The sequence below is a fragment of the Oncorhynchus gorbuscha genome, linkage group LG12 (genome assembly GCF_021184085.1).
Source record: "Oncorhynchus gorbuscha isolate QuinsamMale2020 ecotype Even-year linkage group LG12, OgorEven_v1.0, whole genome shotgun sequence".
Lineage (NCBI taxonomy): Eukaryota > Metazoa > Chordata > Actinopteri > Salmoniformes > Salmonidae > Oncorhynchus > Oncorhynchus gorbuscha.
The window spans coordinates 15,480,426-15,505,991 of NC_060184.1; positions in this window are offsets into that span (position 1 = coordinate 15,480,426).

A 25,566-nucleotide genomic window follows, 5' to 3' on the forward strand; every position below is an offset into this window, starting at 1 on the left:
TACAGTACATGTTGTCATGCTCTTCCCACAATGGGTACAGTACTTCCCAATGAGGGGCATGTTGTCATGCTCTTCCCACAATGGGTACAGTACTTCCCAATGAGGGGCATGTTGTCATGCTCTTCCCACAATGGGTACAGTACTTCCCAATGAGGGGCATGTTGTCATGCTCTTCCCACAATGGGTACAGTACTTCCCAATGAGGGGCATGTTGTCATGCTCTTCCCACAATGGGTACAGTACTTCCCAATGAGGGGCATGTTGTCATGCTCTTCCCACAATGGGTACAGTACTTCCCAATGAGGGGCATGTTGTCATGCTCTTCCCACAATGGGTACAGTACTTCCCAATGAGGGGCATGTTGTCATGCTCTTCCCACAATGGGTACAGTACTTCCCAATGAGGGGCATGTTGTCATGCTCTTCCCACAATGGGTACAGTACTTCCCAATGAGGGGCATGTTGTCATGCTCTTCCCACAATGGGTACAGTACTTCCCAATGAGGGGCATGTTGTCATGCTCTTCCCACAATGGGTACAGTACTTCCCAATGAGGGGCATGTTGTCATGCTCTTCCCACAATGGGTACAGTACTTCCCAATGAGGGGCATGTTGTCATGCTCTTCCCACAATGGGTACAGTACTTCCCAATGAGGGGCATGTTGTCATGCTCTTCCCACAATGGGTACAGTACTTCCCAATGAGGGGCATGTTGTCATGCTCTTCCCACAATGGGTACAGTACTTCCCAATGAGGGGCATGTTGTCATGCTCTTCCCACAATGGGTACAGTACTTCCCAATGAGGGGCATGTTGTCATGCTCTTCCCACAATGGGTACAGTACTTCCCAATGAGGGGCATGTTGTCATGCTCTTCCCACAATGGGTACAGTACTTCCCAATGAGGGGCATGTTGTCATGCTCTTCCCACAATGGGTACAGTACTTCCCAATGAGGGGCATGTTGTCATGCTCTTCCCACAATGGGTACAGTACTTCCCAATGAGGGGCATGTTGTCATGCTCTTCCCACAATGGGTACAGTACTTCCCAATGAGGGGCATGTTGTCATGCTCTTCCCACAATGGGTACAGTACTTCCCAATGAGGGGCATGTTGTCATGCTCTTCAAAAGCCCATTAGAGTTCTGAAGCATATAAAACATTCTTAACATGTTAGTGACATTGAACCATTGAACCATTGAACCATTGAACCATTGTACACCAGTCCCCATAGGATAACCTTTTTATGGTTCGAGGTAGACCCTTTTTGGGTTCCATACCCTCTTTGAGAAGGGTTCTACCTGGAACCAAACAGGGTTCTCCAAAATATTATCCTATGGGGATAACCACACTCTTAGAAAAAAAGGTGCTATGTGTCTCTCAAGCTGACATATTAGTTACATGTCACAGGATGCTGACATGATAGTGATGTTACTATAATGACTGGATTGTCTATACTGTCTGAACTTTAGATATAAAATACTTATATCTTCATCAGTAAGCTGTCTACAAGTTGAGCATCAGAATGAATTTCTCTCTCTTTTTCAGTGACCCCCCCCCCCCCCCCCACTGACCTCTCTGTGTGCATGTTATTGAGAAAGCAGGCCCATTTCTGCTTCTGCTTAAGCTGTAGGGCAGAGGGTGAAACTAGTAGCCAGTATTCACCACAGTTTCTTTACTAAAGTAGCTCTGACACTGCAATAGCACAAATGTGCCAGAAACAAGACTATGCCAGAAGTAAAAATAAAAAAAAACTTGTTCAGACTCCTTTAACTTTACACTATGACTACATCCATGAAACAGACCTGAACTTCACAAACTTTCTATCTCAGTACCAAGGGTGGAGATTTTCAAGATGGGGAGAGAGAGAGAGAGAGAGAGAGAGAGAGAGAGAGAGAGAGAGAGAGAGAGAGAGAGAGAGAGAGAGAGAGAGAGAGAGAGAGAGAGAGAGAGAGAGAGAGAGAGAGAGAGAGAAAAGGAAGGATGAGAGGGAGGAGAAGGAGAAAGAGAGTGAGAGAGAAAGAGAGCGGAGAGAGAGAGACCCTCTAGACCATTCTAAACCACAGGTATGATTTACGGAGCAGTGCGTAAAATGAATAATAGGAAATGCAAGAGTAGCCCAGCGACTTGTCCAAGATACACTTTCCCTGGTTCTCCAGACCCCTGGACAGCCTGGGTGGCCCTTACCCAAACTTCCTTTGGTTTCCAATGTTAATGTCATTGCCTTTGTCCGCATGACAGGGGCCCAGACCACAAGCGTGGTTTGGGTCAGACAAAGGGATGATCGGATTATGATGTTTGCTCATACAAACAGCAAGCATCCTTTTGACCCTAAAGACATTTCAGAAATGCATAAAAAATAGATGTAACATTTATTTTGGTCAGTGAAAGTGTTTATTGACATAGAGGGAGACTTGTTTTTTTGCTCTGATTGTTTTAAGTATTTAAGTTTTCCAGAAATCCAAAACCACACAGTGCATTATGGTGAGTGGATGTTTTGAATGACTTGAACTACATAGTGGTTCCTCCTTACCCAGCCCACAGAATTGTTTCACTGTGGTTTGAAACCTTTGCTTAAGTCATGAATTGGACGCTGAGTAATCTCCACCCTCTTTTTTTGCAACCCTGTGAATACAGTGAAAATCATGGTCTGCTATTGCAGTTCAACTACTGCATGTTCAACATCTTTATTCGTAATTTCCCACATTTTTTTTGTTATTTCATTTTTTAATATTCTATAACACAAGACTATGCTTGGAAATACCTTAGGTGCATAGAAAAAAACAACTCAAGCAATGTTATCCGGCCTTACTAACATAAACCATCCTGAAGTGAAATAATTTCCAAACCATTCATGAAGAATCCTAACCCCTCTCCATGAGATTGATATGTGTCAGTTATCGCAAAGTCCTGGTTGCCGAGGGTGATGAGGACGCCCCACCGCTATTGGTCCTGAGGTTTTCATTTCACTGAAGTTGGCATCGTTCGGACAATCCCGTTTTCTGAAATAACAGAGGAACTAAGGCCCATTACTCTATATTTGGAATATTGTAGAGGTAAGTGGAGGCGGGTGGAACATTTTGTAAATCTTGTGTCACCAAAACCACCACGGAGCAGGATAAATGTGTTCGGTTCCCCAGCAGGATATCCCCTCAGACGTTGCTTGCTGTGTCGGTGATGAGGATAACAGAGGGGGCATTATTTTTCTTCAACAGCTCGGGAAGGTGATAAAGGGCTCCCATATCCTCTCTCTGGGTATAGCAGTATACACATATTCATTCACATCCACGCAACATTTCATCTCCCTGAGTGGAGGGCTTTTTCTGGCTTTAACCCCTAGCAGCAAGGCTAGGGCAAGTGCCTGCTGTTGTAGTGGGGTCAGGAGACACCAAAAAAAAGGCTTTTCACACCACTGAGCCGACCTGGGCTGAGCCAAACCAAGCTGTACTGCACTGTCCTGGTTATGCATCCACCGTAGTGGCTGGAACCATGCTGAAATGGACAATGTGAAAATAAAATGTCTGAGCCATCACTTTACGATGTCAGAGTCAGAACATTAGTGTGAAAGTGGTATAAACTCCCCAACCAGATTGGCACAATGACAAAATGAAATCACTTCATAGTATGTTAGAGTTCAGAGGAAATATAGACCGGACCTATCATGTACAGTAGGCACATCTCAAAACCCACATGGGTATGTGTATATGGGTGGGTTCTCTGTCTTGATATTTCACACTGTATTTAAAAAATCTGCTTTTTAAAATAAATACGAAAGGATGGGGTGGATTATATTATTTTTGTCCAAACCAGCAGAACAGCATCCCAAAGGTTACATCAAACCCATTACACTTAATCCCCCAAATCTCAAAAACACCCATCCTTTTACTGTCATTAAGTAAGTGGAAACGGAAATAAAGACACTAATATGAATGCCGTGTTTATAATTAACTTCCAATTTCTCTCTCTGTGCAAATCACTCCTGTACTATTGTGCAAAAAATATATGTATCACAGAAGTGAAGAAGCTACATTGTGTTTGATGAACTAAACGTTTAGAAGCAAGGGCTTTTCCTTCATTCTCATAAATTAAATGACTTGTTGAGGGAAAATTGCTCTTATTCTCAGTATGGGCAGTAGAAAATAATGTTTTCTTTAATACTTTGAAATCCTTTTAGAGGCACTGGTAGCCCAAGCATAATTTTAAAAAGCTCAGGTCTGAGGTAGCTAGAGCCCTTTAACAAAACACTCATAAACGTTAATTTTGCCAGTGGGATGTGAGATTGTGTTACCCTCTTGGCAGAAATTTGGATGAAATATGCGGTTTAGAGTCTGCCCGAATTGTTCCAAGACCTTGGTTTCTTTGAAAAAGTATATAATCTACCCCCAAATAGTTTGTCAACCCCAGTGTTAAGAAATTTGACACATCCCAGGCGCCATCTGCCTTGTCACAGTAATCGTGGCCATTGTGACACAGTAACAATGCTGCATAGCTGCCTCTTTTGGTTGCTAACCCAGAAAATGTGCTGAGTTGTTCATACCCCGAGCCTTATATTTGTACAAAGACATAGACAGTTTTATACTTTCCAGAGGTCGGATTCTAAAACAACAACCAGAGGTGACCCCTCTTACTGTCATGTAAGAGCCCCAAAAATCTCTAAAAACAGTAAGAGGAGAATGAAGGCCAGGGTATATGGCCCATGAACATATGTGCAACCGTATTAATAGTAATCCCAAGTGGTGCGAATGGTTTGAAGCATCAGGATTTCTACGGCTCAAAGGGCTAGGCATTCAGGACAGAGGTACACCCTGCCAATGTTCAGCCAATACTACTGAGTCAAATTTAAGGGTAGATATTTAACTTGCCTTCACCACTTCATAGTTAAAGGGCTAGAGAATAACATTGAGCCTCGCCCTTCATTTGCCTATGTGAGTATGGGTGTTTCACATCAAAAGACTGGAGCAGACTAGGTTGGCTATACTTCAGAGGCCTGGTCAGGCTAAATCTACAACATCATAATCCCCCAGCTTCTGTGAGTTTAAAAACGTTATTCCATGTGGTCTCCTTATTTATTAAGATGTTCTCATTTTAGGTCAGCAGACCTGAGTTGGAGCAGGCAACACGAATCTTAGCTGCTGAATTTACAGATCAAGATTCAGCTAACATCTTGCACTTCATCAAACATAAGTTGCATTTAAAGTAATCAAATCTTAGGGTGGGGCATTATTTTATCAACTTTATTTTTGAGACTATTGCGTGACGTATAAGGACTTTTGTGGTCAGGTAAGCCCACTATGTGTATGTTTATATTTGTGTTTATCAGTAAATTATTATTGTCTTTGTATTGATTAGACTAAAGTGTAATACTGAGCACCATGACAACAGAACAGGAAGTAGTGACAATGTGTCATTATCAGAATAGGGAAGTAAAGATGCTGCTGTGGTATTAATATAGTTTTCTGAATAAAACTGGAAAAGTCACTGTGGTTTCGCTGACTTTTACTTTGAGCAAAGGGACAGTGTGTATGTTCTCCACAACAAGCTAAAACCTCACCAAATAGCTAGATTTACAGGGGTATTCAGCTCTGACCCTATGATGTCCAGAGCCTGCTGGTTTTCTGTTATACCTGATCATTAATTGCACCCACCTGGTGTGCCAGGTCTAAATCAGTCCCTGATTAGAGGGGAACAATTAAAACAAGCAGTGCAACTGGCTTCAAGGTCCAGAGTTGAGTTTGAGGGAGCTAGAATAACAACATGGTCTCATTAGAATATGTAAAAATAGTGGCATATGTATTTGCAGTTATATGTCACGTATACTGATGTACAGTATTAGTTATATGTCACTACATAACTACAATGATTAAATGTCAACATTTTGACATTTTTCATGAGATATGTCTTAAAATAAAGATGCATAACTTTGAATGTATCATGACACTGCAATGATTTCAGAGAATGATATGATGGTATCTTTGGTGGCATGTTTTTTGTGTAGAGTTTTTTTTCCACTTGAAGAATAGATCAAATTGGAGAAGTAGCTTTTATTGTCCTGTTACTTGAACCTCAGAACATATATTTATTTATATCCAGCTGCCTACCCCCAGAGGTTGCACCCCCAAACAGTTTCAGTTCTCTCTGGAAACGCTCATCTTGGTTTTCATTTGCAACACCTTAACAGTAAGTGAGGTGTTCCAAGTCTAAACAACTGACTCTGTGAAAGTCACAACTTTCCCTCTGACCACACTGTGTGGATTGTAACTGACTTTTCAAATGACTGAGGTGACATTCCCGACTGGCAATATTCCATACTTTGTATGTATTATTGTACACACTCTCACATTGTAATTCTCCATTTAACACGGTAAGCCACATGACTAAAGACAATGACCCGTTGTCATGTCACGCTCAAATTGATGTCACTTTCCACATGTCTGTTTGCACTTTTTTAAATGGTATTTTTATTTAACCAGGTAGGCTAGTCTAGTCCTTGGTTTGAAAACATAACCGAAATCTTTCAATATTTCAAATCTTTGTAAGATCATTATCTGGAATAACAAGTGTAGGAATGGGGAAGGAGGTGCTAGTGGAATGGAGAATGCGGGGGTGAAGAGGCGATGTGTGGGCTCTGGAAACTCTACAGGGCTTTTAAGCAACCCTAGCAGCACATTCGTCAACGTCACAGCGAAAGGGCTAATTTGTACTACAGCTGTTTCCCTATATGATGTGTTGAAATGCTCAATCAGAAACATTGGGCCAGACCAGCTTGTGTCTACTACAGCCCATGATAATGGTCCATTCACAGGACTTGCAGTGTGTAATCAAGTGGGTCCCACTTCTACTGGCCAAGCTGGCCCCCTTTTGAAGTAGCAGTAAATGTCAGCTGTGCTAATTTGTAAACTAGGAAAATAAGAAAAAAAGGAACTCCGGGCAGGAGAATGTGTGTGGCACTGAGCATGGTGGTGCTGGTGGGGTTCGTGGGGATGAGAGAGTGGGCAGGCATGCAGGGAACCGCATATGGTACTGATGGATGACAATTGAAATCAAGTGGGGTAGCAGATACGGCTGTATTTTGAGCCTTGCACCTTGTAGCATTCCCTTCCTGGGGAATGATTTGAATGAAGGTACACTGTATATCTTGAATGAAGGTACATTGTGTATCTTGAATGAAGGTACACTGTATATCTTGAATGAAGGTACATTGTGTATCTTGAATGAATGTACACTGTGTATCTTGAATGAATGTACATTGTATATCTTGAATGAAGGTACATTGTATATCTTGAATGAAGGTACATTGTGTATCTTGAATGAATGTACTTGAATGAAGGTACTTGTATATCTTGAATGAATGTACACTGTATATCTTGAATACATTGTATATCTTGAATGATCTTGTGAATATCTTGAATGAAGGTACATTGTGTATATCTTGAATGAAGGTACATTGTGTATCTTGAATGAATGTACACTGTATATCTTGAATGAATGTACACTGTATATCTTGAATGAAGGTACATTGTGTATCTTGAATATCTTGAATGAATGTACACTGTATATCTTGAATGAAGGTACATTGTGTATCTTGAATGAATGTACACTGTATATCTTGAATGAAGGTACATTGTATATCTTGAATGAAGGTACATTGTGTATCTTGAATGAATGGTACATTGTGTATCTTGAATGAATGTACACTGTATATCTTGAATACTTGAATGAATGTACACTGTATATCTTGAATGAAGGTACATTGTATATCTTGAATGAAGGTACATTGTGTATCTTGAATGAATGTACACTGTATATCTTGAATGAAGGTACATTGTGTATCTTGAATGAATGTACACTGTATATCTTGAATGAAGGTACATTGTATATTTGAATGAAGGTATTGTGAATGTACACTCTTGAATGAAGGTACATTGTGTATCTTGAATGAATGTACACTGTATATCTTGAATGAATGTACATTGTGTATCTTGAATGAATGTACACTGTATATCTTGAATGAATGTACATTGTGTATCTTGAATGAAGGTACATTGTGTATCTTGAATGAAGGTACATTGTGTATCTTGAATGAATGTACACTGTATATCTTGAATGAATGTACATTGTGTATCTTGAATGAATGTACACTGTGTATCTTGAATGAATGTACACTGTATATCTTGAATGAAGGTACATTGTGTATCTTGAATGAATGTACACTGTATATCTTGAATGAAGGTACAATGTATATCTTGAATGAATGTATCTTGAATGAATGTACACTGTATATCTTGAATGAAGGTACAATGTATATCTTGAATGAATGTACAATGTATATCTTGAATGACGGTACAATGTATCCAAATCAAATCAAATGTTATTTGTCACATGCGCCAAATCCAACACGTGTAGACCTTACCGTGAAATGCTTACTTACAAACCCTTAACCAACAATGCAGTTCAAGAAATAGAGTTAAGAAAATATTTATTAAATAAACTAAAGTAAAAAATAACAATAAAATAACAATAAGGTTATATACAGGGGGTACCGGTACTGAGTCAATGTGAGGGGGTACAGGTTAGTCGAGGTCATTTGGAAAGTGACTACGCATAGATAATAACAGCGAGTAACAGCAGTTTTTTCAATGTTACAAACAACCGTAATAGTAATTTATTCATATCAATGCCATTAAGGTCTGATGAAAAAAAGGTCTTGTGGTGTCTTGAAATAAAATAGTCAGCGAAATCTGGTACATTTAAAAAAGGGAACTTTCAGAGAAAATACTGTTACATAAATAACCCCAAATGCTGCATGCTCCTTCCTTGTGACACGATGGCCTCTAGTGGAGCACTGGCGATTGACACAGACAGCTCAATCATTTCCTTATAGGCGCGCGCTGCCAGCCCCAGCTGGCTTTGACATTAACACCAGGCCCTGACTGACAGAGGCCCTGGCCTTGGGCTGGGCTCCCGGGGCCTCCACAGTACATTCAGCTCTCCTTTTAGCCTGTTGATTTACTGTCCCTGGTGGCCGCTCGTTGATCCGTTTCCCCTCTCAGTTTGCTCACAGGGCACCCCGAAAACCGTCCTCCCTCAATATATTTGCTTTATGATTTCCTGAGGAGCAAACAAAGAAAAATAAGTCCGGCTCACTGCACCTGTTCCAGGGCCGGCCCCACCCCCGGCCCCACCTCCAGCCCCACCCCGGCTCGGCCCCGGTTTCCTCTGGTCCTGGTGTTTGGGGAAAACGGCGAGGGCCGGTGGTGTCACAGGCTCCATGTGGATCTTCAATTTTCCCGGGGTCCCTATCGGGGGTCGAAAAGCAGGAGGAACGAGTGGGTATAGAAGGTGTATTACATGTGTGTCTGTTTAACACGCGGGTCAAATGGGGCCCGCCTGAGTCTTGCTGCGCGTGTATTATGAACATGTGTGTGGGTGTTTGTGTAGTGCAGCACTCAACATGGAGCTGACATTAATAAGGGAAGTGATGGGAACTTACATAGTTTTGGACGACATGCAGATGTGAGCCAATGGAATGTTTAAAACAGATGACTGAAAAGTCCTCCATTTGCACAAAGAGATGTCCAACTTGGTCTTCCCAAAAAAACAACCATTGATTTTATTAGAACAACCTGTCCAGTGAAAACCTTTTTGTCCTCAATGGCTCAATGGCAAGTAATGGTCAAAACATACCATCCTCCAAGTCTGTGATTTGTTGCCAGTCGATTCAGTCCCTGGAATTGGAAAATGTTACAGTAGTACAACACTGGGTATTCCTCTATGTGAAGACCTCCCAGAGAACCTATAGACAACAGGGACAGAGGTTTCCCCCAGTAGCCCAGAGAGGGGAGAGACGTTACCCTCAGTAGCCCAGAGAGAGGAGAGAGGTTTCCCCCAGTATCCCAGACAAGGGAAAGATGCTTCCCCCAGTAGCCCAGAGAGGGGAGAGACGTTTCCTCCAGTAGCCCAGACAGGGGAGAGACGTTTCCCCCAGTAGTCCAGAGAGGGGAGAGAGGTTTCCCCCAGTAGCCCAGACAGGGGAGAGACGTTTCCCCCAGTAGTCCAGAGAGGGGAGAGAGGTTTCCCCAGTAGCCCAGAGAGGGAGAGAGACCCAGACCAGGGGAGAGACGTTTCCCCAGTAGTCCAGACAGGGGAGAGAGGTTTCCCCAGTAGCCCAGACAGGGGAGAGACGTTTCCCCAGTAGTCCAGAGAGGGGAGAGGTTTCCCCCAGTAGTCCAGAGAGGGGAGAGAGGTTTCCCCCAGTAGCCCAGACAGGGGAGAGACGTTTCCCCCAGTAGCCCAGACAGGGGAGAGACGTTTCCCCCAGTAGCCCAGAGAGGGGAGAGGTTTCCCCAGTAGCCCAGAGAGGGGAGAGAGGTTTCCCCCAGTAGCCCAGACAGGGGAGAGAGGTTTCCCCAGTAGCCCAGAGAGGGGAGAGAGGTTTCCCCAGTAGCCCAGACAGGGAGAGACGTTTCCCCAGTAGTCCAGAGAGGGGAGAGAGGTTTCCCCCAGTAGCCCAGACAGGGGAGAGACGTTTCCCCCAGTAGTCCAGACATGGGAGAGAGGTTTCCCCAGTAGTCCAGAGAGGGGAGAGACGTTTCCCCCAGTAGTCCAGACAGGGGAGAGAGGTTTCCCCCAGTAGCCCAGACAGGGGAGAGACGTTTCCCCCAGTAGTCCAGAGAGGGGAGAGAGGTTTCCCCCAGTAGCCCAGACAGGGGAGAGAGGTTTCCCCCAGTAGCCCAGACATGGGAGAGAGGTTTCACCCAGTAGTCCAGAGAGGGGAGAGAGGTTTCCCCCAGTAGCCCAGACAGGGGAGAGAGATTTCCCCCAGTAGCCCAGACATGGGAGAGAGGTTTCACCCAGTAGTCCAGATCGAGAAGAGAGGTTTCCCCCAGTAGCCCAGACAGGGACAACTAGTTCCTATTTTTTTCATGTTTCCTCAAGTATTAATGGACGATAGAGCTCTTTCACAACCTCACTTTGACCTATGTCACATTCCTGAGTTAAAGTTTTAAAAAACATGGATATACATTGTCAGTAATCCCCCAAAAATATTTTGTATATATTTTATACATCTGCCTGAGTTTTCTTGTCATTACATCAACCCCTAAAGTGGAAGAACAGACCGTCTCTGAAGACTTTTGTCATCCTCTACACTTGCAAACCCATTAATTTCATGGTAGGTCATTTCCATTGACAGGAGATGGTGATCGATTTTCTCCAAGTTGAAACCTTCTTTCTTATTTATTTTTCAATTTCACAAAAAGGGAAAAAAGCTCATCCTTCTTGGTATTTTCTCAGAATCTTTTATTCTCTCGGTTACAAAGACAATCGTTATCTTGGATTCCTGGTGCACCCTTTTCCAGAAACTCGAGGATGAGCATTCAGTTTATTATGAGGAGTAATCTCAGTTCGATCAGGAGCGGGTCGAAGTTGCCCTCAGGGCGGGATAAAGTGAAGTGGGCCTTTTTGGACATGGTGGAGATCACCAATAGTCCATCTGAAAACTGTTCAGCCACTGACTCTTTGGCCCAGTTCTGTACTGCTCATTTCCTTGGAAGTGGCCCAGTGGATAATGGAAGCCTTGAGGTCAAGAAGAGAGGTGAATTTACAGAATTATGAGAGGAAACATGCATGTGACAATGTCTGTTTTTTCAGTCATGTGTGTTTAAGTAGTAACCTGACAGAGTAAATGTATTTCAGGGGCGCTTTTTTCCAGCTTAACTCAAGTTGTCTTCCTGATGGCCGATACATTGGGACTCACCCTTGTGTGTCATCGGTGAGTGTGTGTGCATCCTTGTGCTTTTGCTTATGTTTTCTTTTTAAGGACTTTTTTCTTCTTTCTCTGGGCGTAAACAGCGTGTTAACAACCAGATGCCATTGTTATTAATCTTAATGTTAGTAGGTCAGCGTAAAATGCACAAACGTGTTAATTTTGAAAGCTAGCATCCGCTTAAGAATAATTCCCCTCAAAAAGGTTCTGAGCCCATATAGGTGCTCAAAAAAAACAGCCACAGTGATTGCTCGTTCCTCAACTTTTCCACTTCATTGACGGTTATGTGAGTTAAAACAACGAGCTTAATGGAGACTCTGGGCTCTCCAGGGACTAATCATAGCCACGTGACTTCCTCCGGGACTTCCATGAAAATAACTCCATCACAATGGCCTGTGATATTAATATCGGCTTTGGGAAAGTCAGGCCCAGGCTCCACGGGGAGGACTCTGCATGAGCAAACATGGAGGAATGCACGGCATGCGGTGGAGAGAGAGAGAGAGAGAGAGAGAGAGAGAGAGAGAGAGAGAGAGAGAGAGAGAGAGAGAGAGAGAGAGAGAGAGAGAGGGGAGAGAGAGAGAGAGAGAGAGAGAGAGAGAGAGAGAGAGAGAGAGAGAGAGAGAGAGAGAGAGAGAGAGAGAGAGAGAGAGAGAGAGAGAGAGAGAGAGAGAGAGAGAGAGAGAGAGAGAGAGAGAGAGAGAGAGGGAAAGTGAGAGAGAAAGTGAGGGCAGTTGTATACAAATTATGTACGCCCCTCTAATCTGTAAGCAGTAAAGAAATCGCAAACCCGGAAAAGTCTATGTAGATCTTGGAAAGACAAAATGAGATTTTTTTTTTTTTGTTGAAAAAAAAAGAAGGAAAAGTTTGTTTTTGTCTCTGAGAAAATGTTTACGGTCCATTTTCCTGTTCGCTATATTACATTGAACTACTATGTTATAAATACATGTATTACTATTTAGTTACATATTAATTAATGTACACTTAAGGTAAACTGTTACCAAGTTTTGCATTTAGTCTTTAGTTGATCACAGAGCAGTAGTTTGTACAGAGATAGAGCGAACTTAACCTTTGGTCTGGCATCTAATAAGGACAAAGAACAGGTGGCAGAGTATTCAGCTCTGTGCATGTGGTCTGACTTGTCCTAGATACAATGACATTTTAACCAATTTCCCCTTGGGGATTAATAAAATATTTATGTGCTTTCAATATTATTCCCAACTTGCACAGTTTTTATATATTGTTGCCTACTCCAAACAGTCAAAGGGAAACAGATTTTTTTTTAAACATTTAAATATACAATACAACCGAAAATACAGCAGAAAGTCAAACTAAATACTAAACACAGTGCCTTCGGAAAGTTTTGGTGGTGGTGGCAGCAACATGCTGTGGGGATGTTTTTCAGCTGCAGAGACTGGGAGAATAGTCGAAATTGAGGCAAATATGAACGGTGCAAAGTACAGAGAGATATTTGATGAAAACCTGCTCCAGAGCTCTTAGGACCTCAGACTGGGGCGAAGATTCACCAACAAACAACTGAGAAAACTGCCTGAATACTTACGTGAATGTAATATTTCAGTTTTTAATACATTTGCTAAAATTTCTAAAAACCTGTTTTTGCTTTGACATTTTGGGATTTTGCATGTAGTTTGATGGGGAAAATACATTTTGTAATAAGGCTGTAACCTAACAAAATGTGGAAAAAGTCAAGGGGTCTGAATACTTTCGGAAGGCACTGTAGATGCCTTGTTCGTATTTAGGCATTCTCATCTCAGGCACTACTTGGTGGGAACACCTTAGGCATCAATACAGCTTTTTTTATTACTAATTTATGTTTGCCATAGCAATGGGGGTGAATTATTTACAATATTTTAAAATATACATTTTCAATTTTTCCTTTATTTAACCAGGCAAGTCAGTTAAGAACAAATTCTTATTTTCAATGATGGCCTGGGAACAGTGGGTTAACTGCCTGTTCAGGGGCAGAACGATAGATTTGTACCTTGTCAGCTCGAGGGTTTGAACTCGCAACCTTTTGGTTACTAGTCCAACAATCTAACCACTAGGCTACGCTGCCGCCCCAAGCTGTAATTGTATCAGTAATCAGTAATATCAAATTTGGAGATACAAGGTTTTCTTCCAACATAATAGCTTTTGGGGATGTCACAGAATTGAAGTGTTAACCACAATGGAGTACGGGTGGCGTAAGTGTGCCATAATAATCCATAAAATATGTTTTAATGTTAGTAACACAGCAGGAGGCAAAGGTTTCAAAAGGTACAGTTGAAGTGGGAAGTTTACATACACTTAGGTTGGAGTCACTAAAATGTGTTTTTCAACCACTCCACAAATTTCTTGTTAACAAACTATAGTTTTGGCAAGTCGGTGAGGACATCTACTTTGTGCATGACACAAGTCATTTTTCCAAAAATTGTTTACAGACAGAGTATTTCACTTATTATTCACTGTATCACAATTCTAGTTGGTCACACACTAAATTGACTATCCTTTAAACAGCTTGGAAAATTCCAGAAAATGATGTCATGGCATCAGAAGCTTCTGATAAGCTAATTGACATAATTTGAGTCAATTGGAGGTGTACATGTGGATGTATTGCAAGGCCTACCTTCAAACTCAGTGCCTCTTTGCAATTGTACACAAGTAAAAACACCATGGGACCATGCAGCCGTCATACCGCTCAGGAAGGAGACGCGTTCTGTCTTCTGGAGATGAACGTACTTTGGTGCGAAAAGTGCAAATCAATCCCAGAACAACGGCAAAGGACCTTGTGAAGATGCTGGAGGACACAGGTACAAAAGTATCTATATCCACAGTAAAACAAGTCCTATATCGTCATAACCTGAAAGGCTCCTCAGCAAGGAAGAAGCAACTGCTCCAAAACCGCTATAAAAAAAACAGACTGGTTTGCAACTGCACATGGGGACGAAGATCGTACTTTTTGAAGAAATGTCCTCTGGTCTGATGAAACAAAAATAGAACTGTTTGACCATAATGACCATTGTTATGTTTGGAGGAAAAAGGGGAGGCTTGCAAGCCGAAGACCACCATCCCAACCATGAAGCACGGTGGTGGAAGCATCATGTTGTGGGGGTGCTTTGCTGCAGGAGGGACTGGTGCACTTCACAAAATAGATAGGCATCATGAGGAAGTCAAATTATGTGGCTATATTGAAGCAAACTCTCAAGACGTCAGTCAGGAAGTTAATGCTTGGTCGCAAATGGGTCTTCCAAATAGACAATGACCCCAAACATACTTCCAAAGTTGTGGAAAAATGGCTTTAGGACAACAAAGTCAAGGTATTGAAGTGGCCATCACAAACCTGACTTAGATACACCAGCTGTGTCAGAAGGAATGGGCCAAAATTCTCCCAACTTATTGTGGGAAGCTTGTGGAAGGCTACATGAAACATTTGACTCAAGTTAAACTATTTAAAGGCAATGCTACCAAATACTAATTGAGTGTATGTAAACTTCTGCCAAACTGGGAATGTGATGAGAAATAAAAGCTGAAATAATCATTCTCTCTACTATTATTCTGACAATTCACATTCTTAAAATAAAGTGGTGATCCTAACTGACCTAAAACTGGGATTTTTTTACTAGGATTAAATGTCAGGAATTGTGAAAAAATGTATTTGGCTAAGGTGTATGTAACTTCCAACTTCAACTGTATTTTTGAATGGGTGCAAGGTGATGGAATAGTGGTCCAAAATGCATGCCAGAAACAGTTGAACTAAAACCTCTGCTTATCCACAGGTAAGGTTATGCAGTACGATACCTGTTGGCATTCCCTGCCACCAGACCTATCTCATTAGAAATATGTCAGAATGTTGACTTTTTAACCTTAGCAGTCTTGTCACTTTAGGTGACATTATACTTATGCCACTTAGTTTTGACATACAGTGTGTCTCCGTTATGGCTCTAACAACAAGACACGATAAGGCTGCATCCCAAAAATAACACAAGAAACTGACACCTGAGAAAACTTAAACAGGTACTTAAAAAATTATTTTGTCACTGGTAACATTAACTCATCGACATAGCATACATCAATACTCCCTACTTTACATTGTATGTAAAAAGCAAAAAAAAAGTATAAAGCATCTCTCAAACACAAGCCATTGGTAGTAGGTTTGGTATGTCGATCTGAAAGAGATCAGGACTATGGTGCTATAAGTAACGATTCCAAAGCGATTTCAAGAGACTCCTTGCAGATGATCCTTTGGCCAGGATTCCATTTTAACATCCTCTCTCTCCCTATGAAACTGTCATGCTGTCAGTCTGCCGTCCGAAAAGGCCATAATTCAACAGCCGTATCCACCACAATTAAATCTGAAATGATCGTATAGAGAAGTCGCCCACCTCAGAGTTCAATACCCTATTCAAGGCTCCCAATACTCTTCCCCTTTCCCGGGACTCTAACAGTCACGTGCAGCAACTCTGCCGACCGAGAGGGACATCTTATGGAACAGCTGAACTCTCGTATAAGTAGTCACTTGTTAAAATACTTGAATTCACTGCATTGTAAGCCAGGCAAGATATTTTCTTCTTCCGTTTGCAGGAAAACTAGAACCTTTACCTTTCACAGTGCTGTAAAATTCCTCCCACATTCCCTTTAAGGTCACAGGCAGGAATCTGAGGTTTCCTTGTACTATTATTATATGTTTTAGAAGTTATAATAAACGGTTTCCTTTGGGTTGAAGCTAGGTCTATTGGAAAGTTCATGTCAGAGAGATCCAGAGTGTCCAAAGGGAAAACGTTGACGAACACATGTGTATAAACGGCCCATTGGATTCAGTTTACTGTAGTTGGAGCTGTTGTCACACATTATGGCCCACCTGTAAAACATCTGCGATGGTAGCATTACTTACATTGAGGAATTCCCCACTGCTCGTTTGAAGAACATGAGTACATGACTCCCGCCTTTTGCTAATGAAATGTTCGAGGGTAGGAATTGGGCCAAAGTAAAGGTCCTCCTAGATCCAAATAATTACAGTGCCAAACCAGAGAACATGATTTCCCTGACATTGTCTCTAGCCTGAGGAATTGCTGACTGTTTGGTTGAACCCTACAACAGTTGTGAAAATTCCCAATCTGCACACCTCTGTCCTCACAAACCTGACTTACATAGCTATATGTTTGCTGAAATACATTTGTTTACCAAATTACTCTCTAAGGGCCAGGTACGATGACCTCTTGGTCAATGTTGTCTCTGAAGTAGTCACAACAGACTTGGTTTAGAGCAGTGGTCCCCAAACGTTTTATAGTCCCGTACCCCTTCAAACATCCAACCTCCAGCTGCATACCCCCTCTAGCACCAGGGTCAGCACACTCTCAAATGTTGTTTTTTGCGCCATCTTTGTAAGCCTGCCACATACACACTATACGATACATTTATTAAACATAAGAATGAGTGTGAGTTTGTGTCACAACCCGGCTCGTGGGAAGTGACAAAGAGCTCTAATAGGACCAGGGCACAAATAATAATAATAAATAATTTTGCTCTTTATTTAGCCATCTTACATATAAAACTGTATTTGTTCATCAAAAATAGTCAATAACTCATAATGAGAAGGGTATTCTTGAAAGAATGCACAGAACTCTGCAATGTTGGGTTGTATTGGCGAGAGTCTCAGTCCTAAATCATTTCCCACACATAGTCTGTGCCTGTATTTAGTTTTCATGCTAGTGAGGAATCTACTCTCACATGTGAACGTGGTTGCAAAGGGCATCAGTGTCTTAACAGCTCGATTTGCCAAGGCAGGATACTCTGAGCGCAGCCCTATCCAGAAATCTGGCAGTGGCTTCTGTTTCAATTCAATTTTCACAAAACCGCTTGTTTCAATTTCGATGAGGCCTTCTTGTTCAGATATCGGTAAGTGGACTGGGGTCAGGGCCTGAAAGGGATAACGAATCCAGTTGTTTGTGTCGTCCGTTTCGGCAAAGTACCTGCGTAATTGCGCACCCAGCTCACTCAGGTGCTTTTCTATATCACATTTGACATGGTCCATAAGCTTGAGTTCATTTGCACACAAAAAATCATACAATGATGGAAAGACCTGTGTGTTGTCCTTGTTACTGCAGACAGAAAAGAGCTCCACCTTCTTTATCATAGCCTCAATTTGGTGCCGCATATTGAAAATAGTTGAGGAGAGTCCCTATAATCCTAGATTCTGATCATTCAGGAGAGAAAAAACATCACCCTGATAGGGCAGTCATGTGAGAATCTCGTCATCGCGCATCGGTCAGACAAGTGAAAATTATGGTCAGTAAAACTTTAAGCTCATCCCCTCATTTAAAAAAGTGTCAATAGTTTGCCCCTTGATAACCAGCGTACTTCTGTATGTTGTAAAAGTGTTACATGGTCGCTGCCCATATCATTGCATAGTTCCTGTGTCAACACCCTTAGGCCTTCCTGTCAGGTGTGACCCTCATCAGCAGCTCCCATAGCAGTTTTGACTTAATTTGAGGAAATGTGATTCGTTAAGAAACAAACACTGTTGATCATTCTTCGAAAGTCAGTGGTTCCCAAATTAGGGGTCCCTGACGGAAGAATTTACCAAATGCTGACAAAAAAAATTTATATAGTGCGTTCGGAAAGTATTCATATATATATATATTTTTACATTTTACCCCCTTTTCTCCCCAATTTCGTGGTATCAAATTGTTAGTAGTTACGATCTTGTCTCATCGCTACAACTCCCGTACGGGCTCAGGAGAGACGAAGTTTGAAAGCCATGCAAAACACAACCCAACCAAGCCGCACTGCTTCTTAACACAGAGCGCATCCTACCCAGAAGCCAGCCGCACCAATGTGCCGGAGGAAACACTGTGCACCTGGCGACCTGTTTAGCGTGCACTGCGCCCAGCCCGCCACAGGAGTCGCCAGTGCGCGATGAGACAAGGATATCCCTACCGGCCAAACCCTCCCTAACCCGGACAACGCTAGGCCAATTGTGTGTCGCACCATGGACCTTCCGGTCGCGTCCGGCAGCGACAGAGCCTGGGCTCGTACCCAGTGTCTCTGGTGGCACAGCCCTAGACCACTACGCCATGGAGGCCCAAGTATTCATATTTTGTTAAGTTACAGCCTTATTCTAAAATGTATTTTAAAAAAAATTTTCTCGTGAAACTACACACAATACCGCATAATAGCAAAGAGAAAAGAGGATTTTAGAAATGTTCGCAAATTTTTAAAACGAAAAACCTTATTTACATAAGTATTCAGACCCTTTGTTATGAGACTCAAAAATGAGCTCAGGTGCATCCTGTTTCCATTGATAATCCTTGAGATGTTTCTACAAATTGATTGGAGTCTACTTGTGGTAAATTAAATTGATTGGACATGATTTGGAAAGACGCACATCCATCTATATGAGGTTCCACAGTTGACAGTGCATGTCAGAGAAAAAAAACAAGCCATGAGGTCAACGGAATTGTCCGTAGAGTTAGGAGACAGGATTGTGTCGAGGCACAGCTCTGGGGAAGGGTACCCAAAACAATTCTGCAGCAGTCAAGGTCCCCAAGAACACAATGGCTTCCATCATTCTTAAATGGAAGAAGTACCCAAGAAGACTCAAGGCTGTAATTGCTGCCAAAGGTGCTTCAACAATGTACAGAGTAAAGGGTCTGAATACTTATGTAAATGTGATATTTAAGTTTTTGATTTTGTATAAATTTGCAAAAAATTCAAAGAACCTGTTTTTGCTTGTAATTATGGGGTATTGTGTGTCTAGGAAATCTATTTAATCCATTGTAGAATAAGGCTGTAACTTAACAAAATGTGGAAAAAGTTAAGAGGTCTCTAATCTTTCATGAATGCACTGTATATGTCATCTAAGCTGAAGCTGACATAATAGTTATCAGTCAGTGACATAGAGACATTTATCTATTATATGTCATCAAACATGACATATTAGTTACAGTATATGTAATTATGGTGACATATTACTTATGCGTTAATATGGTGACATTTTACTTATTTGGCACTATAATGACATATTCGTTTTTTATCACATAGCAGACATATGCTGCCTAAATTCAGAAGTAACATATTATTATTAAGAACCAGAAATGTGGAACAGATTAAGTCGATTTGAGCACCAAAAACCGCCAAAAATGGAAAGGGTGGAGTAAAGTTGTACTCTACAATACTGTGTCACTATACAGTCTCTTGGACTCTTGAGCCATTGAATGAATTGCAGAGTAAATACTTTTTCTCTCTCTCAGACGGTGTCACCAAATCCATCAGTCCTACTGCCACCTGTTAGCTATCTGACCATCAACAGCATCCCTACCCCGGTCACAAATAACCCCACATTCACTGGGGACACTTCCATATTAATTCACTTACTAACACACAGTAGCCCTATGCGCCACTCAATGCTCAGTCCCAACAGCATAACCCTCCCAAGAAAGAGTCCGAGCACTCAGTGGTGTTGCTGTGACGGATTTAAGATAGAGCTGGGGGTTGTTCCTTTTCTTCTTTTAAAGGAAACCTTTTCTTTTGTGCCACCCTTAAGACTTCAGTTTTAGTTTTCAGGAAGGGGATAGATTTATTGGCATATAAATTACATAGGTTTCTGTGGAAGGGCCTGGTACATAATGCAATTTACATCTGTGCAGATGTGTAACTGTGTGGGTGAGTGTGAAGTTGATGGTATACGACGATCCCTTATTCCATTTTGCATTGCTAAGATGTGGTCCCCAAGCCATTTTTGTGAACTCTTCAAGCGTTCTTATGTTAGCCTTTTCACATGGTTAGTGATAAAGAGCATCCATTACCACTGTGCTGCAGAAGTCTGATTGAGCCAAACTGCAATGTACTTGACTTGATAATGTACTTGAGTTGATGATGTACATGAGTTGATGATGTACATGCATTTGTAATTCAGTTGCCTTCCACTGAAACAATAAACTTTTATGGTTTTATAAATAAGAATTGAAAGTTTATAACAGGGCTGCTACCTACTATACTTGAATAGAGCTTTTACCTTTAAATGTTCTAAAGATAATATATTATGGTATCTTTCAACTGTGTTGATATACTGCAGTATGTCCATTTCACTTAACACAGAGAAAGGAACATTTTGATTTTCTCACTGGATCTCCTCAATGAGAGACAGATAATGACCTGATAGAGCACAAGTGACTCATTCTCTCCTGCAACAGAGGAAGCGCTTTATGCATACAAGACAAAATTCACATGAAAATTGGTGCAGAATTTATAACATTTCTCCAGTAATTATAGTAAAGAGAGCACGAGAATTGATTGATGTCCCATATGAAACTTGAATTGCGGAAGTTTGCCTGCTTTTTTTCCCCCGCTCTCTTTTTTCCGGAGTACCATTTATTTCAGCCAAATTGATTTTCCTCCCTGACCTTGCAGAGTCGCCGCTAGGTATCATGAGAGCGATACTACTGGGAGCCATAACAGCCGCCGAAGGCCTCTAAATCCTCTATGATGGCTTGAGGATTCAGCAGGAGGATTTGAGATGGATGAAGAGGAGAAGATTGCACATCCTAAAGAAAACACAGAGCACGTCCTTCCCTGTGTCAGGATGAGAAAAAAAAATGGGGAAAAAATAAATTGGGAAAAATACATACTAATTCATCACTGGTATTTTACTGCTCCTCTATGGGCTATAAGTCACCTGGCCTGCGATTCCCTTCTCCCCTCCGTACTGTCGGATTCAGCATCCACTGGGCTGTGTTTTAATGACCTTATTACAGGCAATTCTACACAGTCCAATAAAAGGTTTACACTTTGAACTGTGGTCCATGGTATGAGTAACATATTTTATCATATATTTCATGTAATGGAACCATGGGAAAGGTAGCCCAAAAAGAGATGGTGAGTGTTGCTGTTATAAAGAACTGAGAGGGAAACAGAACAGGACAGCTGAAATATCTCAATCTCCGTCTTTGCTTGCCAGAAAAATACATATTTACAATAGTCACTACAATACAATAATAAATAACAAAACATTCAATCTATGTGCAATATGTAAAGGTTTTGCTAGCTATGAAATGAAAGGTGACAGAGATGAAATGTGACATGGATGCTTAACCTCCAGACATGAGTTGAGCAGCGGTACCACATGGGAACTCAGTATTGGAAGAGCTGCTTCAGTGGATTGTCTGCTCCTGTCATTGTTCGTCCTGGCGAAAGGAGAGCGGATCTAGCATTAAAAGTTCCCTATTCCTTTTGAGGAATAATGTTTTGTTGTGTAATTGATTTGAGTAATTTTGGTGGAGGGGAATCCATTCACACGTGTTCCCTATAGATATGCCGTCCCCTATAGGAGAAGTTTTCTTTCGCTGGCCCCTGGATCTGTAGGTTTTCATAAAATAGTCACTAAAATCAGCAGTGCTGTAAATTCCAAAAACCTAGGTGCCCAGCTTGACAATAATTCATAATGGGCAAACAATGGTAGCATTTACTACTGCATTCACAGTGATGAACTTTACTGGCAGTATCCTTTGGAAACTGGGGCCATAAATTGTATTACTATTAAATGTTTCTAATGGGAGTTGACAAATAGTTGAACAGAGTTGCTTTTCCCCTCCTGCTCTTGGCAAGGCAGAGCAAAGGAAAATTCCCTCACTCAGAAAAAAAAATCAGACTCATGAATACTCCAATCCATTTATCTCAATGCTTTTTGAGTACAATTTAAACCTTTTTAGAAATCAGGTGCTGAAAATACAATGTGCTTAAAGGCTTTAAAAAAATTTTTTTTTACAAGTACAATAAAATTGTCATTGCACATGGATTTGATGATGAATTATATTTAGGCATGTACTGTATTAGAGGTGTGTGTGTGTGTGTGTGTGTGTGTGTGTGTGTGTGTGTGTGTGTGTGTGTGTGTGTGTGTGTGTGTGTGTGTGTGTGTGTGTGTGTGTGTGTGTGTGTGTGTGTGTGTGTGTGTGTGTGTGTGTGTGTGTGTGTGTGTGTGTGTGTGTGTGTGTGTGTGTGTGTGTGTGTCCATGCTATGCAGTCTACATATAAAATGACTGATGTTCACTGACATTAAAATGATCATTCCCAAAAAACAATATATGTTTGAGGTAGAGACACAGTTTGGATGTTGCACCCCAACAGTATTTCAGACACCAAGGACCCTTCTCTGAAGCTATGATCCAAACAGTAGTTCTTCATGTGACCATTCAATTCAATGGTGGAAATCTGGGGAGAGAGACAACTGAATGGATTACGTTTAAATTAGGTCAGAGCATCAGTTGTTTTCAAATCCAATGTTTTCTTCCCACTTGTGAGGTCGCGTGGCAAACTGCCGTATTCCCAGCATCCCATGCACAACATCAGGCCAGCAGGACATCTGGAGGCGCCTAGCTTCCTTGTTTGGGCACCACTGTTTGAGGACAGGCTCCCGTAACTCATCCACACTAGCACACTCAGAACTGCCTCTGCCATCTCCGGTGGTTAGCACTATACAGTCGTCCCCACCACAAGACCATTTGGAGAAGAGGGTTTCCTCCCTATCCTCCCATCACGATGGGCTCTGTGTGATTTATGTGTGTGTTTACTGATGTGTTTCAGATGGAGCGACTTAATGGTCAATGTCTTGCTCTAGTAGTTCCCAGATGAATCAGCGCCGGACAAATTGGGGGCCGTCCCAGAGGATCTCAGCAATATTTATTGAGGTTATGCATCGCAGTGGACCTCGCTGTTGGTTTCCCAATGTGCTTGGGGGGAAAACAGATGGTGCACGGTCATGGCACGTTAAGAGATTGAAACAGTTTGGTTTCATGGAGCTTTTTATGCCTTTCCTCACATTCAGATAACATTTCGCTTATTTCTTACACTGATCAAAAATATAAACACAACATGTAAAGTGTTGGTCCCATGTTTCATGAACTGAAATAAAAGATCTCATATATTGTCTATTCACAAATAAGGCTTAATTCTCTCTAATTTTGGGGACAAATTTGTTTACATCCCTGTTAGTGAGCATTTCTCCTTTGCCAAGATAATCCATCCACCTGACAGGTGTGGCATATCAAGAAGCTGATTAAACAGCATGATCATTACACAGGTACACCTTGTGCTGGGGACAATAAAAGGTCACTCTAACGGAGGGAGTGTGTAACTGTAACTCAGTAAAATCGTTGAAATTGTTGCATGTTGTGTTTATATTTTAGTTCAGTATAGAAAGTGTGTAGCAAACTTTTCTTGTTTCCATTTGTTTTTTTATAAATAAAAGACAGATAAAAAATGTAAGTGTCCAAGAGAATTACTGATGTTTAAGACAAATTTGCTTCATTATCTGGTGCTATAAATGAATGTGGGAAAGTGTTAAGATGAGCAATACAAAGACTCTAGCTACTATCTACTGGTACAGTAACAGTTTGTAACAGTAGTACATGTTATTCATGTTTTTGTTCCTGTATCTACTTGTTGAACCAACACATTTTGTTTAGTTTTAATAACCTGCAAGTCCATGATTCTGTATTGTCATAATCACACGTCACTGTGATTGAGATGAAACATAGTCCTCAGCTGACGCTCCGTTCCCAGATCCACACAGATGTTGCGGTCAATCCTCAACTCCTCCGTGTAGTTGCTACCCGTCAATTATGTTTGTTTTGAAATGCCTCATGAACAGTTCTGCACCATGGCAACTAACTAACGGTTGCCATGTCATTTGTATGCTCGCTGTTTTTTAAAATGTATTCTATTAGCCAGCTGGTAATAATCTCGTCAGTTTATTTCAATAGTCTTAAAATAAATGAACCACCATGATTAAAGCAGATGTGTAAATATTGTGTCCTGTAAAATCTGTCCCAGAGAGGACCGTTGATTATCTTTAAGTAAAGAATAACGAGGTTACGGCTTAACAAACCATAGAAAGGTAACAATGAAACTATTCTATGAACGCCATGGCTATGATAAAGTGAAGCCAGAGCCTTTGCAGTATGTTCCATGTTTGGCCTCTTGCACGGTTCCTAGGTTGTGCATATTTCTCTTTGGTTGATAATGATAAGGGGCGGAGCTCACTAAGAGAAACATCACAATGAGGTTAGCAGTCTTAACGTTTTATGTCCAGTTGATTTTAGTGGTTGCGTTCATTGATAAACATTACTGAAACTAACCAGATATGGCCAGCTAGATATTTGTATCGATTTATATTATTAAATTTGAACAATTTGAAGGTTAACACCCTGATAATTGTCCGATAATTATTGTTGGAATAACATGGGGAAGATAAATGGGGCACGTCCGGGATGGTTTGTTTCCTGTGTTTTATCTATTTATTGTACTGCAAGATGAAGTGTCTGATGAACCCATAAAGCACTCAGTGGTGTTTGGGATACCATTGACAAGCCAGTACACTTCTATTAATCTTACAACGACAAGCACTTGTAGTTACCAGATGGTGGGTGTCTTCACTTCCCCACAACACGACATATACGTTTACAAAATGCAAAATGAACAGATTTCGGAGTGGCAGAGACACATTAGAGCAAATGAAGGTAAGAGAGGATGGGAATGAAACAAACAGACAGAAAAAAAGTGTCAACAACAAGGCGCTATTTAAATGACAATATCTCAGTCTCATTTCAAATCTCGAAAACATATGGAAGGTCCTTTGAAGCGCGTGCAGAGCAGTTGAGGCGTCTGCAGACCTTCTCATTGTTTACTTTTCAACCCCCAACCTCCTTCCTCCAATAAAAAAGGGAACATGCTAAACCTTACAGCAGTGCACATCGGCTCACTTCATTACGCCAGGCTAAGTGAAGACTTCCTCATTTCTCCCCCTCTAGAGCATC